Raw genomic sequence first — 19,184 nt, 5'->3', positions numbered from 1 at the left:
TCTCTATGGTCAGTTAAGTTTCAACAAAGTGGGCAGAAGTATAAAGTGGAGTAACAATACAACCGTCAACAAATGGTGTTGGGAGACCTGGACAACTACATACAGAAAAATGAAACTTGATCACCAACTTACACCATAAACAAAAATAAATTCAAGGTGGATAAAAGACTTAAATATAAATCACGGCACCATAAATGTCCTAGAGGAAAACATTGGCAGGAAAATCTCAGACATTTCACGCAGCAACATCTTCACTGATATGTCCCCTAAAGCAAGGGACATAAAGGAATGAATAAACAAATGGGACCTCATCAAAATAAAAAGCTTCTGCATGGCTAAGGAAAACAACATTAAAATAAAAAGAGAGCCAACAGTATGGGAAAATATATTTGCCAATTATACCTCAGACAAGGGCCTGATCTCCAAAATATATGAACTCACACTCCAGGAAGACAAACAACCCAATTAAAAAATGAGCAAAGAACTTGAACAGACACTTCTTCAAGGAAGACATACAGAGGGCCCAAAGACATATGAAAAGATGCTCAGCAGGAAATTCCACACTGTTTTCCACAGTGGCTGCACCAGTCTGCATTCCCACCAACAGTGCAGTAGGGTTACCTTTTTCCCACAACTTCTACAGCATTTATTGTTTGTTCATTTCTTAATGATAGCGATTTTGGCATGTGTCAATGATGATTCATTGTGGTTTTAATTTATGTCTCACTGATGGCTAGTGAAGTTGAGCATTTTTTCGTCTGTGGGACATTTGTATATCCTCCTTGAAGAAGTATCTATTCAGGACCTTTGCCCACTTTTAAATTTGGATTGTATGGCTTCCTGGTGTGGAGTCGTATAAGTTCTTTATATATTTTGGACATTAAACCCTTATCTGATATATTTTTGGAAAATATGTTCTCCCATACAGTGGGTTCTATTTTCATTTTGTTTATGTTTTCTTTAGCTGTGCAGAAGTTTTTCAACTTGATGTAGTCCCATTTGTTTATTTTTTCATTATTTCTCTTGTGCTAAAAGATATATCAGCAAAAATATCACTACATGAGATATCTGAAATTATAGTGCCTGTGTTTTGTTCTAGGATTTTTATGGCATTAATGTTTACATTTAAGTCTTTTACCCATTCAGGGTTTATTCTGGTGTGTGCTGTAAGTTGGTGTTCTACTTTCTTCTTCTTCTTCTTCTTTTTTTTTTTTTTTTGCATGTAACAGTCCAGTTCTCCCAATATCATTTATTGAAGAGACTATCTTTACTTCATTGTATTCCTGTGCCCCCTTTCTTAAATAGTAATGGACCATAGAAATATGGCTTATTTTTGGGCTCAATATTCTGTTCCACTGATCTGTCTGTTCTTATGCCAGTATCAGGCTGTTTTGATTACAGTAACTTTGTAGTATAGTTTGATATCAGGCATTGTGATCCCTCCATCTTTGTTTTTCTTTCTCAAGGTTGCTGAGAATATTTAGGGTCATTTTTAGTACCACATAAATTTTTGGAGTTTTTGTTCTGTATCTGTGAATTATACCATTGGTATTCATTGCATTGAGTCTACAGATTACTTTGTGTACTGTGGACATTTTTTTTGTGTGTGTATTTATTTTATATTTTTATTTATAGATTTGAGAGAGAGAGAAACATTGATTTGTTTTTCTACTTATTAATAAATTCATTGGTTGCTTCTTTTTTAAAAATTTTTATTGTTATTCAATTACAGTTGTATGCCTTTTCTCCCCTTCCCTCCCCCCACCCCAGCTGAACCCACCTCCCTCCCCCACCCCCACCATCCCCCCCGATTTTGTCCATGTGTTCTTTATAATAGTTCCTGCAATCCCCTCTTGCCACTGTCCCCACCCCACTCCCCCCTGGCCACTGCTAGACTGTTCCCAACCTCAATATCTCTGGTTGTATTTTGTTTGCTTTTTTCTTCTATTGATTATGTTCCTCGAGGAAAACATTGGCAGGAAAATCTCAGACATTCCACGCAGCAACATCCTCACAGACACGTCCCCTAAAGCAAGGGACATAAAGGAAAGAATAAACAAATGGGACCTCATCAAAATAAAAAGCTTCTGCAAGGCTAAAGAAAACAGCACCAAATTACAAAGAGAACCAACAGTATGGGAAAACATATTTGCCAATGATACCTCAGACAAGGGCCTGATCTCCAAAATATATAAAGAACTCACACGACTGCACTCCAGGAAGACAAACAACCCAATTAAAAAATGGGCGAAGGACTTGAACAGACACTTCTCCAAGGAAGACATACTATGGACATTTTAATGATGTTAATTCTTTCAATCCACAAATACAGTATATGATTCCATTTATTTGCATCTTCTTCACTTTCTTTCTTCAGTGTTCTATAGTTTTCCGAGTATAAGTTTTTTACCTCCTTGTTTAAGTTTATTCCTAAATACTTTAGTTCTTGTTAGTATGCCAACTGAGATTTTTTTCTTAGCCCCTCTTTCTGATAATTAATTGTTGGTGTACAGAAATACCATCAATTTCTAAATATTGATATTGTATCCCTCTTCTTTTCTGAGTTCACTTATTAGGTTGAGTAGTGTTTTGGTCGTGTCTTCGGGGTAATCTATGCACACCATGATGTCATCAGCAAATAATGACAATTTTACTTCATCCATTCAATTTTGCATACATTTAATTTATTCTTCTTGCCTAAATGCTGTGATTAGAATTTTCAGTACTATGTTGAATAAACATGGTGAAAGTAGACAACCTCATACTATTCCTAATCTTAAGGGAAAAGCTTTTAGTTGTTGCCCATTGAATATGATGTTGGCAGTAGGATTTTCATATATAGCCTTTATTATATTGAGATATGCTCCTTTTATTCTCACTTTCCTGAGTGTTTTTTAATCATAAATGGATGTTGGGTTTTATCAAATGCTTTTTATCATCTAGTGATATGATCATGTGACTTTTGTCCTTCATTTTGTTTACATGGTGTATGAAATTTATTGATTGTGAATATTGTACCATCCTTGTATCCCTTAACTAAGTCTCACTTGAGACTTAGGGTGTATGATCTTTTTAATGTATTGTTGCTTCCAGTTTGCTAATTTTTTGATGAGGATTTTAACATCTATGTTCATCAGCGATATTGGCCTATAATTTTCTTTCTTTGTTGTTTCTTTACCTGGTTTTAGAATTATGATAATACTGGCCTCATACAAGAGTTGGGAAATCTTCCCTCTTCTTTAACTTTTTGGTTTTTTTGAATAGGTTGGCAAGAATAGGTGATCGTTTTTCTTTGAATGTTTGGTAAAATATATGTGCAGACATCTGATCCAGGCCTTTTGTGTGCCAGGAGATTTTTGATTACTGCTTCAATTTTGCTAGATGTTATTGGTCTATTCAAGATATATGGTTTTTCTTGATTCAGTTTTGAAATTTTCTGTTTTTCTAGAAATTTATCCATTTTGCACAGGTTGTCCAATTTCTTGGCATATAGTTGTTCATAGTGTATTCACACAATCCTTTGTGTTTCTATGGTATCAGTTGTTACCTCTCCTCTTTCTTTTGTGATTTTATTTATTTGGGTCATCACTCATTTTTTTCTTCATGAGTCTGGTTAAACGTTTCTCAATTTTCTTTATCTTTTCCAAGAATGAACTCCTGGATTCATGTATCACTGAATTATTTTTTGTCTCTATATCAGTTAATTATACTATGATCTTGATTATTTCCTTCCTTCTACTCACTCTTGCTTTGTTGTTGTTCCTCTAGTTCTTTTAGATGTAAGGTTGGGTTGTTTATTTCAGATTTTTTTATCTTCCTTAGATAGACTTGTATTAGTATGAAATTCCCTCTCAGGACTGCTTTCACTGGGTCCACAGGATTTGGGTTTCTGTGTGTTTATTTTTGTTTGATTTCCAGACACTTTTGGATTTCTTCCTTGATCTTACTGTTACCCATTCATTATTTAATAACATGTTTTTCAGCCTCTGTGTATTTGAATGTTTTGGCTTTTTGAGGTTGTTTTCTAGTTTGAGCCATTGTGATATGAGAGAATGGTTGATATAATTTTAATTTTCTTGAATTTGTTAATTGTTTCATGTACCAACATGTGGATATCTTTGAAACTGATTTATGTACCTTTGAAAAAATCTTTATTTTACTTCTTTGGGGTGAAAGGTTCTTTAAATATCGATTAAGTACATTTGATGTAGAGTTTTTTTTTTTTTAAGAAGAAGAAAGGGTTTTGGTAGTTGTTTTTTAAAATTTTTTATTGTTATTCAATTACAGTTGTGTGCCTTTTCTCCCCATCCCTCCACCCCACCCCAGCCAAACCCCCCTCCCTCCCCCACCTCCACCCTCCCCCTTGATTTTGTCCATGTGTCCTTTATAGTAGTTCCTTAGAGTGGTTTTTAATGCCACAATATCTTAGCTGATTTTTTGTATGGAAGAGCTATACATTGACAATAGTGGGGTGTTAAAATCCTCTAATGACTATATTACTGTCTACCTCTTTCTTAAAGTCCTCCAATATTTTCGTTATATATTTAGGAGCTCCTATGTTTGGTGCATATATGTTTAAAAGGGTTATATCCCCTTGTTGGACTACTACCTTAAGAATTATGTACAACTGTAATTGAATAACAATAAATTTTTTAAAAAAGAATTATGTAGTGAATTTTTTTGTCTCTTGCTATGGACTTTGTTTTGAAGTTCCATTATGTCTGACATAAATATTGATACACCAGCTTTTTGTTTCATGTATGGTTACTTGGAATATTTTTTCTATCACTTCAATTTCAGTCAGAGTCAATCTTTTGTTCTGAGGTGTGTCTCTTGTAGACAGCATATATGCAGGTCATGTTTTCTTATCCATTCAGATTAATTTATGTATTTTGATTGGAGCATTAATGCATTTAGATTTAAGGTTATTATTGATAGGCACTTATTCATTGCCAGTTTTTCCTTTTGTACCTGTGTTCCTGTTCTCTCACTCTTTTTTCATCTTCTTAAAGCAGTCCCATTAGCAAGTCTTGCAATGATGGTTTGGTGAAGGTGTATTCTTTTAGCCTTCTTTTGTGTAGGAATCTGCTTATTTTGCCTTCAATTTTAAATGAGAGACTTGCTGGGCAGAGGACTCTTGGTTGTGGGTCTTTACTCTTCATTACTTGGAATATATGTTGCCATTCCCTTCTGGCTTGTAGTGTGTTTGTTGAGTAATCAGCTGATAGCCTTATGGGCACTCCCTTGTATGTTACTAGCTGTTTCTCCCTTGTTGCTTTTAAGATTCTTTCTTTATCTTTAAATTTTGCTATTTTAATTATAATGTGTTTTGGAGAGGGCCTCTTTGGGTTCATCTTGACTGGGACCCTCTGTGCTTCCTGGATTGCATGCTTTTTTCCCTCACCAAGTTATGAACATTTTCTATCATTACTTTTTCAAACAGGGTTTCTATTCCTTGTTCCTTTTCCTTTCCTTCTGCTATCCCTATGATACAAATATTATTACATTTCATGTTGTCTTGCAACTTCCTTAAACTACCTCTGGGGTTTTTTTTTTTTAGTCTTTTTTTCATTTTGTTACTCTGTCTGAGTGTTTTTTATATCTTGTCATCCAAGTTACTGATTTGATCCTCTGCTTCATCTAGTCTGCTTGTAATTTCTTCTAGTGTGTTCATTTCACATAATGTGTTCTTCATTTCCTCCTGTCTCTTATTTATAGATTCTATGTCCTTTTTCATGCTGATGTAGTTCCCACTAAGTCTTTGTAGGTCCCATAAAGTACCTTGTAGTTCTCACTAAGATCCTTGAGCATCATATAACCATTTCTTAGAACTCTATGTCTCATACATTGCTTGCTGCCTCAATTTATTTTTTTGAATTCTTTATTGTTCAAATACAGCTGTCCTCATTTTGCCCCCATTGCTCTCCCCTGCCCTGCCCAACCACCCCATATTCAATCTTCCCTTCCACATTGTCTTTGTTCATGGGTCCTTAATTTATGTTCCTTGACTTGACTGTTCCCCTTTTTTTCTCCGTTATTCCCCTCCCCTTCCCTTCTGGTCACTGAGAGTTTCTTCTTTATTTTCATGTCTGTAGTCCTATTGTGCTCTCTTGTTTGGTTGGTTGATTAGGTTCCACTTAGAGCAGAGATCTTATGGTATTTGTCTTTCATTGCCTGGCTCATTTCATTTAGCATTATACTCTCTAGTTCCATCCATTATGTCACTAAGAGTAGGAGTTCCTTCTTTCTTTCTGCCATGTACTATTCCATTGTATAAATGGACCAGTTTTTTTTGATCCACTCATTTACTGATGAGCATTTAGGCTGTTTCCAGCACTTAGCTATTGTAAATTGTGCTGCTATGAACATTGGGATACATAGGTTCTTTTGAATTGGTGTTTCAGGATTCTTAGGGTATAATCTGAGCAGTGGAATTACCAGGTCAAAAAGTAGTTCCATTTTTACTTTTTGAGGAAATTTCATACTGTTTTCCACAAAGGCTACACCAGTCTGCATTCCCACCAACAGTGTACTAAGGTTCCCTTTTTTCCACAACCTTGCTAGCACTTATTTGTTGACTTGATTATTATGGGGAACCATTCCACATGTGAGAAATGTGGTCCAGCTCCCACTCGGAAAAGCCAGTGGGGAGTGAGGTTGGCAGGCAGGACCCACGCCCATGGATAGTTTCTGCTGTGGGGAATCAGGCCTGCATTGTACCTATACTGCTATGAGACTTGCTTTTGCTAAAACTCCCTCACCCTGAATTGAGGCAGCAAATGTTTACTCAGTATCTTTAACTTCCTAAAGTCTGTGCTAAACCACCCAAGTATGGAGGGTAACCAGTTTAACCACTTTCCCCCTTGAGCTGTAACTTCTCTTTGAAGTCATTAGCAGTATTCTGTCCTTTGTTGTCTGTAAAAGTTAATCACCTGTGGTGAACCTGTGCCTAGTAAATGATGACCATCCTTGATGTAATGTGCCCAGAAAAGCAATAAAAGCCTGTCCAGGCAGGGGTCGGCTCTCTCTCTTGGGATCTCTCTAGCCCTCTTGCCCTCTATCACTTAGAGACTGGACATGCTGTCCCTTTTCTCCACGGGATTTCTGTAGTCCCTGTGTATTTGTCTATTGCCACCACAACACAGGATCCTGCTGGCCAGGATCTGAGTCAAATTATGATGACCATTCCAACAGGTGTGAAGTATTCTGACAGGTATTTCATTGTAGTTTTAATTTATATCTCTCTGATGGGTAATGATGCTGAGCATCCTTTCATATGTCTCTGGGCCCTCGGTATGTCTTCCTTGGGGAAGTGTCTCTTCAGATCATTTCCCCATTTTTTGATATATTTATTGATTATGCTATTACAGTTGTCCCATTTCCACCCCTACACTCAACTCCATCCTGCCCACACCCTCCCTCCCACATTCCCCACCTATAGTTCATGTCCATGGGTCATACTTATAAGTTCTTTGGCTTCTACATTTTCTACACTATTCTTACCCTCCCCCTGTATATTTTCCACCTATAATTTATACTATTTATTCTCTATACCTTTCCCCCCTCTTTCCCCCTCCCAATCCCCTGTTGATAACCCTCCATATGATCTCCATTTCTGTGGTTCTGTTTCTGTTTTAGTTGTTTGCTTAGATTTCTTTTGTTTTGGTTTTAGGTGTGGTTGTTAATAACTGTGAGTTTGCTGTCATTTTTACTGTTCATATTTTTTATCTTCTTTTTCTTAGGTAACTCACTTTAACATTTCATATAATAAGGGCTTGGTGATGATGAACTCCTTTAACTTTACCTTATCTGAGAAGCACTTTATCTGCCCATTCATTCTGAATGATAGCTTTGCTGGATACAGTAATCTTGGATGTAGGCCCTTGCCTTTCATGACTTGGAATACTTCTTGCCAGCCCCTTCTTGGCTCTAAGGTCTCTTTGGAGAAATCATCTGACAGTCTTATGGGAAGTCCTTTGTAGGTAACTGTGTCCTTTTCTCTTGCTGCTTCTAAGATTCTCTCCTTCTCTTTAATCTTGGGGAATGTAATTATGATGTGCCTTGGTGTGTTCCTCCTTGGGTCCAGCTTCTTTGGGACTCTCTGAGCTTCCTGGACTTCCTGGAAGTCTATTTCCTTTGCCAGACTGGGGAAGTTCTCCTTCATTATTTGTTCAAATAAGTTGTCAATTTTTTGTTCTTCCTCTTCTCCTCCTGGCACCCCTATAATTCGGATGTTGGGACGTTTCAAGATGTCCTGGAGGTTCCTAAGCCTCTCCTCATTTTTTTGAATTCTTGTTTCTTCATTCTTTTCTGGTTGGATGTTTCTTTGTTCCTTCTGGTCCACACCGTTGATTTGAGTCCCAGTTTCCTTCGCATCACTATTGGTTCCCTGTACATTTCCCTTTGTTTCTCTTATCATAGCCTTCATTTTTTCATCTAGTTTTTGAACAAATTCAACCAATTATGTGAGCATCTTAATAACCAGTGTTTTGAACTGTGCATCTGATAGGTTGGCTATCTCTTCCTCGCTTAGTTGTATTTTTTCTGGAACTTTGAAGTGTTCTGTCATTTGGGCCTTTTTTTTTTTTTGTCTTGGCATGTCTGTTACTTAAAGGGGCGGGGCCTTAGGTGTTCCCCAGGGTGGGTTAATGCTGATCACAGCGCTGTGATGCTGTACATGGGGGAGGGGCTGAGAGGGAGCAATGGTGCCTGCTCCACTCTCCACCGGATCTCAATCTTTCACTCCGCTACCCAGAATCAAACTGGGCCTCTCTGGTGCTGGTTCCCAAGTGGGGGGGCTTGTGCACACTCTAGGCCCCTGTGGGTCTCTCCAATGACCTCTCCTGTGAGGCTGGGAGTCTCTCCTGCTGCGGCCCCTACACCCACTAGCGTCCTCAATCAGAGGTTTGAGGCTTTATTTCCCCACACTGGAGCCCTGGGTTACACAGTCTGCTTCACTCCCCGCTGTTGGTCCCAGTTTATCTGTGCGTGAGTGTGGGGCTGCAGGGTGCTACCCACCACACTGCCTGCCCCATTCTCTGCCACTCTGACTCTGGCCCTCTTGGTTTATTTGTGCACCAGTGTGGTGCCGCAGCGTCTGCTAGTGGTCAGACTGCCTGCCCTGTTCGTCCCACACTCCGCCAGTCTCGGTCCCGCCACGGCCACGGGAATCCTCTCTGCCCCGGTGCCAGTCTCCGCCCCAGTGCCTGTCTCTGCCCCTCCTATCGGTCTGGATGTATGTTTCTTTTTTATCTACTTTGTGTAGGACTTCCTTGCCGTTCGATTTTCTGTGAGCTCTGGTTGTGCGAGGAGGCACTGTGTGTCTACCTACGCTGCCATTTTGGTTCTTTCTTTGTCCATTTTTTAAATTGGATTGTTTTTCTTCCTGGTGGGGAGTCTTGTGAGTTCTTTATATATTTTGGAGATCAAACTTTTTAAAACAAAATATTTTTCACTTTTTAAAATAGATTTTATTATTTTATTTTTAGGGAGAGGGGAAGGGAAAGAGAAAAGAAGGATAGAAACATCTATGTGTGGTTGCATCTCTTGTGCCCCCCTACTGGGGACATGGCCTGCAACCCAGGCATGAGCCCTAGACTGTGAATTGAAGTGGTGGCCCTCTGACTTGCAGGCCCATGCACAATCCACTAAGCTATGCCAGCCAAGGTTCAATCCCTTTTCTGAGGTGTCATTTGCAAATATGTTTTTCCATACTTTTAGTTCCCTTCCTTGCCTCAATTTAATTCAGCTCTCTTTCTAGAAATTACTCCGTTCCTTTTGACTGGGTGTTTCGTTCTATACCCGTTTTAGAAGAATATTTTTGTTTGTTTCTATGTGTTAGATTGATCTGCTTTGACTCCCTTTCTTGTGGTGTGGTGTTATGTGGTAGGAGACCTGTGGGACTCAGTGGTGCAGTGCACTTGATTTTATGTTCTGGATGCTTTAGAGATGTCCTTTATGCATTTGTTGTGGGCTCTCCTGTTGTATTGAGTTTTTATTTTTGTTGTCTCATTCTTCGGTGGGTTTTCCCCTTTCTGGCTGATTGAGAGACTCAACCCCCACCACATCTTGTATGCTGTTGTACTGTTGCTGACAGAACAAATCAACACAGAAAACAACACTCACACCAGGAAAGATACCTCCCAACAACAACAGAAATATCAATGACAAATAACCAAATTATTTATTTATTTTTTAAAATTAATTAATTTATTTTTATTCAGTTACAATTGTCTGCATTTTCTCCCCTTCCCTCCACCCCCCTGAAACACCCATCCAAAAGAACCTATGCACCCCAATGTTCATAGCAGCACAATTTACAATAGCCAAGTACTGGAAGCAACCTAAGTGCCCATCAGCAAATGAGTGGATCAAAAAATTATGGTACATTTGCACAATGAAATTCTATGCAGCAGAGAGAAATAACCAAATCTTAATAGAGGTGGAAAGAGAATATGAACATTATGAGAAAGGAAAAAATAATATTAAATGACTAACGGAAAGAAAAATGATTTTCAGAGGATAGAGAAATGAGAAATAGAAACAACAGGGAATAGAATCATGGCAAAGAAAGGGAAAAGATAAAATTTAAAATGTAAATAAGAGCTCTGGCTGATGTGGCTCAGTGGATTGAGCGCCAGTCTGTGAACCAAAAGGTCTCTGGTTCAATTCCCAGCCGGGGCACATATCTGGGTTTCAGGCCAGGTTCCTGGTGGGGGGCATGTGAGACGAAGCCACACATTGATATTTCTCTCTCTCTTCCTTCGCCTTTCTCAAAAAATAAAAATCTAAAAAAAATAAAATAAAATTTAAATAAGAAAGGGGAGAGATTCAGAAGATTATGGGCTATTACGTGGAAGCTGATCCCACTTGTTCATGCCCCCAGCATGTATTTTTCACTGATTTTCTAACAAGTGAACTCAACAATCAATAGAATTTCAGCTGGTATAAAGTTTTAAAGCCAGTGAGTACAGAGGCTTTATACCATCTTTACCATGCTTTATACCATCTGGTAAGAAATTTTATAAATTGAGGGGGGAGTGCCCTGTGTGAGGTGCCTGCAGCACAGGAGAGAACAGAGAGAAAATGCAGCGTAGTCGTTCCCTCCCCTCCCAAAGTGGGGCCTTGGTAACACACAGGGAAACCACCATACCTAATCAGAAGAGACTTGGAAGGATATACAAAGTCTGGGAGACATAGGTTATACACACAGAGTGAACATCACATCCATAACTGGAGTGCCAACTGGGAGAGTTTCAGAGAGAAATTCTATCTCCTAAAACTATTGGTGGCATTGGAAGGCAAGTGGAAAGCCCAGACTGTGAGAGACTTTGTGGTTTTCGCGGAGGTGAAGCACATGGAGAACCAGCCCAGGGCTTGATGCTGCAGTGTGAGGGCCACATAGACTCTTTTAAAATAGGAGCTGAGGTGAAACTCGGTGTGGACACTGTTCTGACATGTGTGCATCAGCTGTGCCAATAAAGAAACAGGAGTGAAAGCACAGTTCGGTCCCACTGAGTCCAACTGCACAGAAAGAATAGAAAGTGTCAAGCTGAAGGCGCTGTGGGACCCTACTGATCATGGCTGGTGAGCAGAGATTGTGCAGAGTGGACAGTTCAGGCTTGAGTCTCCTGTGAGTGACGCAGGTGAGTAAAAGGAGGGAAATAATCAAGATCAGAGGAGAATAAATGACATAGCAACTAAAAACCAAACAAAAGGATGAATGAATCCAGGAGCTGGTTGTTCGAAAAGATAAACAAAACTGACAAACTTGAACCAGATTCATTAAGAGAAAAAGAGAGAGAACTCAAGTATAAATAGAATCAGAATCAAAGCAGCAGAATATTACAACTAATATGAAAGAAATACAAAGGATTGCAAGAAATTACATTGAACATAGGTATATGCCAAGAAATTGGACAACGGAGAACCAAGATGGCGGCATAGGTAGACACACTGTGCCTCCTCGCACAACAAGAACTGACAGAGGATCGAACAGCAGGGAAGTCCGACACCAAGTAGATAAAAAAGAAACATACATCCAGACTGATAGGAGGGGCAGAGACAGGCACTGGGGCGGAGAGGACTCCCGTGGCCGTGGCGGGACCGAGACTGGCAGAGTATGGGACGAACAGGGCAGGCAGTCTGACCACTGGCAGACCCTGCAGCCCAACATTCGTGCACAGATAAACCAAGAGGGCCAGAGTCAGAGTGGCAGAGAATGGGGCAGGCAGTGTGGTGGGTAGCACCCTGCAGCCCCACACTCGCACACAGATAGACTGTGACTAACAGCGGAGAGCGAAGCAGACTGTGTAACTCAGGGCTCCAGCGTGGGGAAATAAAGCCTCAAACCTCTGATTGAGGACACCAGTGGGTGTAGGGGCGGCAGCAGGAGAGACTCCCAGCCTCACAGGAGAGGTCATTGGAGAGACCCACAGGGGCCTAGAGTGTGCACAAGCCCACCCACTTGGGAACCAGCACCAGAGGGGCCCAGTTTGACTGTGGGTAGCGGCGTGAAAGATTGAGATCCGGTGGAGAGTGGAGCAGGCACCATTGCTCCCTCTCAGCCCCTACCCCATGTACAGCATCACAGCGCTGTGATCAGCATTAACCCACCCTGGGGAACACCTAAGGCCCCGCCCCTTTAAGTAAGAGATGCACCAAGACCAAAAAAAAGCCCAAATGACAGAACACTTCAAAGCTCCAGAAAAAATACAACTAAGTGATGAAGACATAGCCAACCTATCAGATGCACAGTTCAAAACACTGGTTATCAAGACACTGACAGAATTGGTTGAATTTGTTAAAAACTAGATGAAAAAATGAAGTCTATGATAAGAGAAACAAAGGCAAATGTACAGGGACCCAATAGTGATGCGAAGGAAACTGGGACTCAAATCAACGGTGTGGACCAGAAGGAAGAAAGAAACATCCAACCAGAAAAGAATGAAGAAACAAGAATTCAAAAAAATGAGGAGAGGCTTAGGAACCTCAGGACACCTTGAAACGTCCCAACATCCGAATTATAGGGGTGCCAGAAGGAGAAGAGGAAGAACAAAAAATTGACAACTTATTTGAACAAATAATGAAGGAGAACTTCCCCAGTCTGGCAAAGGCAATAGACTTCCAGGAAGTCCAGGAAGCTCAGAGAGTCCCAAAGAAGCTGGACCCAAGGAGGAACACACCAAGGCACATCATAATTACATTCCCCAAGATTAAAGAGAAGAAGAGAGTCTTAGAAACAGCAAGAGAAAAGGACACAGTTACCTACAAAGGACCTCCCATAAGACTGTCAGATGATTTCTCCAAAGAGACCTTAGAGCCAAGAAGGGGCTGGCAAGAAGTATTCCAAGTCATGAAAGGCAAGGGCCTACATCCATGATTACTGTATCCAGCAAAGCTATCATTTAGAATGGAAGGGAAGATAAATTGCTTCTCAGATAAGGTCAAGTTAAAGGAGTTCATCATCACCAAGCCCTTATTATATGAAATGTTAAAGTGAGTTACCTAAGAAAAAGAAGATAAAAAATATGAACAGTAAAAATGACAGCAAACTCACAGTTATTAACAACCACACCTAAAACAAAAACAAGAGCTAACTAGGCAAACAACTAGAAGAGGGACAGAACCATAGAGATGGAGATCACATGGAGGGTTGTCAATAGGGGAGTGGGAGGGGGAGGGGGGGAAGGTATAGAGAATAAGTAGCATAGATAGTAGGTGGAAAATAGACAGGGGGAAGGTAAGAATAGTGTAGGAAATGTAGAAGCCAAAGAACTTATAAGTATGACCCATGGACATGAACTATAGGGGGGGAATGTGGGAGGGAGGGGGTGGCAGGATGGAGTGGAGTGGGGGGGTAAATGGGACAACTGTAATAGCATAATCAATAAATATATTTTTAAAAAGAGAAATTGGACAACCTGGGATAAATGGTCAAATTTCTAGAAATGTACAATCTCCCAAAACTGAATCAAGGTGAAAAAGAAAGCCTTAATATACAAATAACTAGAGAAATTGAAGCACTAATCAAAAAACTCTCAGCACATAAACATCTGGACTGGATGAAGTCACAGTGGAATTTTACCAAACAATTAAAGAATAATTAACTCTTATCCATTTCAAACTATTCCAAAAAAATCAAGAAGAGGGAAGAAACAAACTATTGTATGAGGCCACTATCATCCTAATTCCAAAATCAGGTAAAGATACAACAAAGAAATAACAGGCAAGTATCTCTGATGAACACATATGCAAAAATCATCAACAAGATATTGGCAATTCTGATGCAGGAATAAATTTTAAAGATCACACACCATAATCAAGTGGGATTCATTCAAGGGATGCAAGGATGGTACAATATTCACAAATCAATAGATGTCATACATCACATAAACAAAACAAAGGACAAAAATCACATGATCATATCAATAGATGCTGAAAAAGCATTTGACAAAGTATAACACCCATTTATGATAAAAACACTCAGCACAGTGGAAATAAATGGAGCACACCTTAATTAATAAAGGTCATATAGGAGAAACCTACATCCAACTTTATACTCAATGGGCAAAACTGAAAATCTCTCCCCTTAAGAACAGGAACAAGACAAGTGTGTCAACTTTCACCACTCTTAATTAACATCATACTGGAAGTTCTAGCCGCAGTGATCATACAAGAAAAAGAAAAAATTACGTACAAATTGGATAGGAGGAAGGAAAACTATCATTATTCACATAGAACATGATAATGTACATAGGAAACCTTGTAGACTCCACCAAAAAACTACTCAACTTAAGAAGTGATTTGGCAAAACAGCAGGATACAAAGTCAGTATTCAAAAATTGAAGGCAGTTTTGTACACCAACAATGAAATATCAGAAACAGAATGTAGGGGGGGAAATCCCATTACTACAGCAATAAGAACAAAATGTACCTAGGAATAAACTTAACCAAGAGTAAAAACCTGTGCACAGAAAACTATAGAATACTGAAGAAAAAAACTAAGGAAGATATAAATAAATGGATGCACATACTATGTCCATGGATTGGAAGAATTAACAGCATTAGAATGTCCATACTATACAAAAAAATCTATAGATGCACCACAATTCCTATAAATATACTGATGGCATATTTCACAGATCTAGAACAAATATTCCAAAAAACTATTGGAACCAAAAAAGACCCCAAATAGCCTCATCAATCTTGAGAAAGAAAATCAAAGTAGTAGGGATCACAATACCTGATATCAAACTATACTGCAACACCACTGGAACCAAAACAGTCTTGCACTGTCATAAAAACAGACACATAGATCAGTGGAACAGAATAGAGATCCCAGAAATAAATGCATGTCTCCATGACCAATTAATATTTGTCAAAGGGAGTAGGACCATACAATGCAATAAAAATAGCCTCTTCAATAAATGATATTGGGAGAACTGGATCGTTAACATGACCAAAAAAAAAAAAAAAAAAAGAAAGAAACTCAACCACAAACTTACATCATACACTAGAAAAACCTCAAAGTGGATAAAAGATTTTTTTTTAATATATTTATTGATTATGCTATTACAGTTGTCCCATTTCCCCCCCCACTCCACTCCATCCTGCCCACCCCCCTCCCTCCCACATTCCCCCCCTATAGTTCATGTCCATAGGTCATACTTATAAGTTCTTTGGCTTCTACATTTCCTACACTATTTTTACCCTCCCCCTGTCTATTTTCCACCTATCATCTATGCTACTTATTCTCTGTACCTTTACCCCCCTCTCCCCCTCCCACTCCCTTAATGACAACCCTCATGTTCTAGTTGTTTGCCTAGTTTGCTCTCGTTTTTGTTTTATGTGTGGCCGTTAATAACTGCGAGTTTGCTGTCATTTTTACTGTTCCTATTTTTGATCTTCTTTTTCTTAGGTAACTCCCTTTAACATTTCATATAATAAGGGCTTGGTGATGATGAGCTTCTTTAACTTGACCTTATCTGAGAAGCACTTTATCTTCCCTTCCATTCTAAGTGATAGCTTTGCTGGATACAGTAATCTTGGATGTAGGTCCTTGCATTTAATCTTGGGTAATGTAATTATGACGTGCCTTGGCGTGTTCCTCCTTGGGTCCAGCTTCTTTGGGACTCTCTGAGCTTCCTGGACTTCCCGGAAGACTATTTCCTTTGCCAGATTAGGGAAGTTCTCCTTCATTATTTGTTCAAATAAGTTTTCAATTTTTTCTTCTTCCTCTTCTCCTTCTGGCACCCCTATAATTCGGATGTTGGAACGTTTCAAGGCATCTGGGAGGTTCCTAAGCCTCTCCTCATTTTTCCAAGTTCTTGTTTCTTCATTCTTTTCTGGTTGGATGTTTGTTTCTTCCTTCTGGTCCACACCATTGATTTGAGTCCCAGTTTCCTTCTCATCACTATTGGTTCCCTGTACATTTTCCTTTGTTTCTCTTAGCATAGGCTTCATTTTTTCATCTGTTTTTCGAATAGATTCAACCAAGTCTGTGAGCATATTGATAACCAGTGCTTTGAACTGTGCATCCGATAGGTTGGCTATCTCTTCGTCGCTTAGTTGTATTTTTTCTGGAGCTTTGAAGTGTTCTGTCATTTGGGCCATTTTGTTTGTTTGTTTGTCTTGGCGCGTCTGTTACTTTAAGGGGCGGAGCCTTAGGTGTTCACCAGGGCGGGTTAATGCTGGTCGCTGCGCTGTGACGCTGTACGAGGGGGAGGGGCCGAGTGGGAGCAATGGTGCCCGCCTCACTCTCCTCCGGATTTCAATCTTTCACTCCGCTACCCACAATCAAACTGGGCCACTCTGGTGCTGGTTCCAGAGTAAGTGGGCCTGTGCACACTCTAGGCCCCTGTGGGTCTCTCCAACGACCTCTCCTGTGAGGCTGGGAGTCTCTCCTGCTGCCGCCCCAACCCCCAGGGGCGTTTTCAATCAGAGGTTTGAGGCTTTATTTCCCTGAGCTGGAGCCCTGGGTTACGCAGTCTGCTTCGCTCCCTGCCGTTTGTCCGGTATATCTGTGGGCGAATGTGGTGCCGCAGGGTGCTACCCGCTGCTCTGCCTGCCCTGCTCTCCACCACTCTGAGTCCGGCCCTCTGGGTTTATCTGTGCAAATGTGGGGCCACAGGGTCTGCTAATGCTCAGACTGCCTGCGCCATTTGTCCCACACTCCGCCAGTCTCAGTCCCGCCACAGCCACGCGAGTCCTCTCCACCCCGGTGCCCGTCTCCGCCCCTCCTACCAGTCTGGATGAATGGTTATTTTCTATTTTCTTGGTGTTGGTCCCCCTTGCTGTTCGATTCTCTGTCAGTTCTGGTTGTGCGAGGAGGCGCAGTGTGTCTACCTACGCCGCCATCTTGGTTCCGATCTCGGATAAAAGATTTAAATATAAGTCATGACATCATAAAAGTTTTAGAGGCAGTAAAATTTCAGACATCCCTCACAGCAATATTTTTGCCAATATATCTCCTAGGGCAAGGAAATAAGGAAAAAAACAAATGTGACTACATAAAATGAAATAGCTTCTGCATGGCTAAAGAAAACATCACCAAAATGAAAAGGGAACTGACCACATGGGAGAACATATTTGCAAATGATACATTGGCCAAGGGTTTGATCTCCAAAATATACAAAGAACTTATACAACTCAACACCAGGAAGACAATGCAATTAAAAAATGGGCAAAGGATCTGAATATTTCCGCTTCAACTTTAAAATCTCCTTACTGGGTGGTATGAAGCTTCTTCTCTAATCATTGGCTTCTCACTAAGATTCTGTTGATTGTTCAGGTTAATCGTCAGAAGGTCAGTCAAAAGTACAAGTTGGGGGCAAGAGAAAGTGGACTCAGCTTCCACCTTTTCACCTCTAGTGATCATTTCAATTTTGCAATTTAGCAGTGAGGACACTTTAAATATGTTTTCTATTGTATTTCATTTTACTTTTCAGATTCCTCTATTTTCCTTTTTTTCTACCCATCTGTGAAAACAGGATGATCTCTAATTTTGTGATAATTACTCATCAAATGGCCCATAGAAAAGCACAACAGAAACTCAGACTTGTCTTTCATACCAACTTTCTCTTTACTTTTTTTTTCTCTTCCTTAGTTATTATTTAGGGATCTGAATGCTAGGTCTGTCTGCACCACCAATTTTATGTAATTGGCTCCTCCTCTCCTGGGCTAACTCTCCCCGTCTGTGCAATGACGAATTACACCAAATGAGTGCTACCTTTCAATGGCATTCACTCTATTAAAGTCTGAGGGAGAGGACACAGAAATCCTTCTTGACTACATTATCAACTTCACAGATCTGAAAGCCCTCTCTAGTTGGATCTCCACACCCTGGTGGAGGAATATTAGTTTTCAATGCTCTCCTCAGGGTACTTAAACTTTTCTTTTCTTTTCTTTCCTTTTTCTTTTTTTGCTGTATTTTGTTTTAATTTTTTGTTAAAAAAAACCCTGTGTCTGTGTCTCAGACCAAAAGAAAACTGAAATATAAATACAAAAAGGATTTTCTTCTTTTCTTATTCTTTAATTATTTAAATTTTTTATTATTATTCAATTACAGTTATCTGCCTTTTCTCCCTATCACTCCACCCAACCCCAGCCAAACACATCTCCCTCCCCTGCCTCCACACTCCCCCTTGAATTTGTGCATGTGTCCTTTATAGTAGTTCCCATAATCCCCTCTCTCCACTGTCCCCTCCCCACTCCTCTCTGGCTATTGTAAGATTGCTCTTAACTTCAGTGTCTCTGGTTATATTTTATTAGCTTTTTTCTTTTGTTGATTATGATCCAGTTAAAGGTGAGATCATATGGTATTTGTCCCTCACCACCTGCCTTATTTCACTTAGCATAATGCTCTCAAGTTCAATCCATTCTGTTGCAAAGGGCATAAGCACCTTCTTTCTCTCTGCTGCATAGAATTCCATTGTGTAAATGTACCATAGGTTTTTGATCCACTCATTTGCTGATGGGCATTTAGGTTCTTTCCAGTACTTGGCTATTGTAGATTTTGCTGCTATGAACATTGGGGTGTATAGGTTCTTTTGGATTGGTGTTTCAGGGTTCTTAGCGTATAATCGTGGAAGTGGAATGGTTGGGTCAAAGAGCAGTTCCATTTTTTTAGTTTTCTGAGGAAGTTCCGTACTGTTTTCCACATTGGCTACACCAGTCTCCATTCC

Source organism: Desmodus rotundus, chromosome X, assembly GCF_022682495.2.
Source record: "Desmodus rotundus isolate HL8 chromosome X, HLdesRot8A.1, whole genome shotgun sequence".
Taxonomy (NCBI): domain Eukaryota; kingdom Metazoa; phylum Chordata; class Mammalia; order Chiroptera; family Phyllostomidae; genus Desmodus; species Desmodus rotundus.
This window is presented reverse-complemented; position numbering follows the sequence as displayed.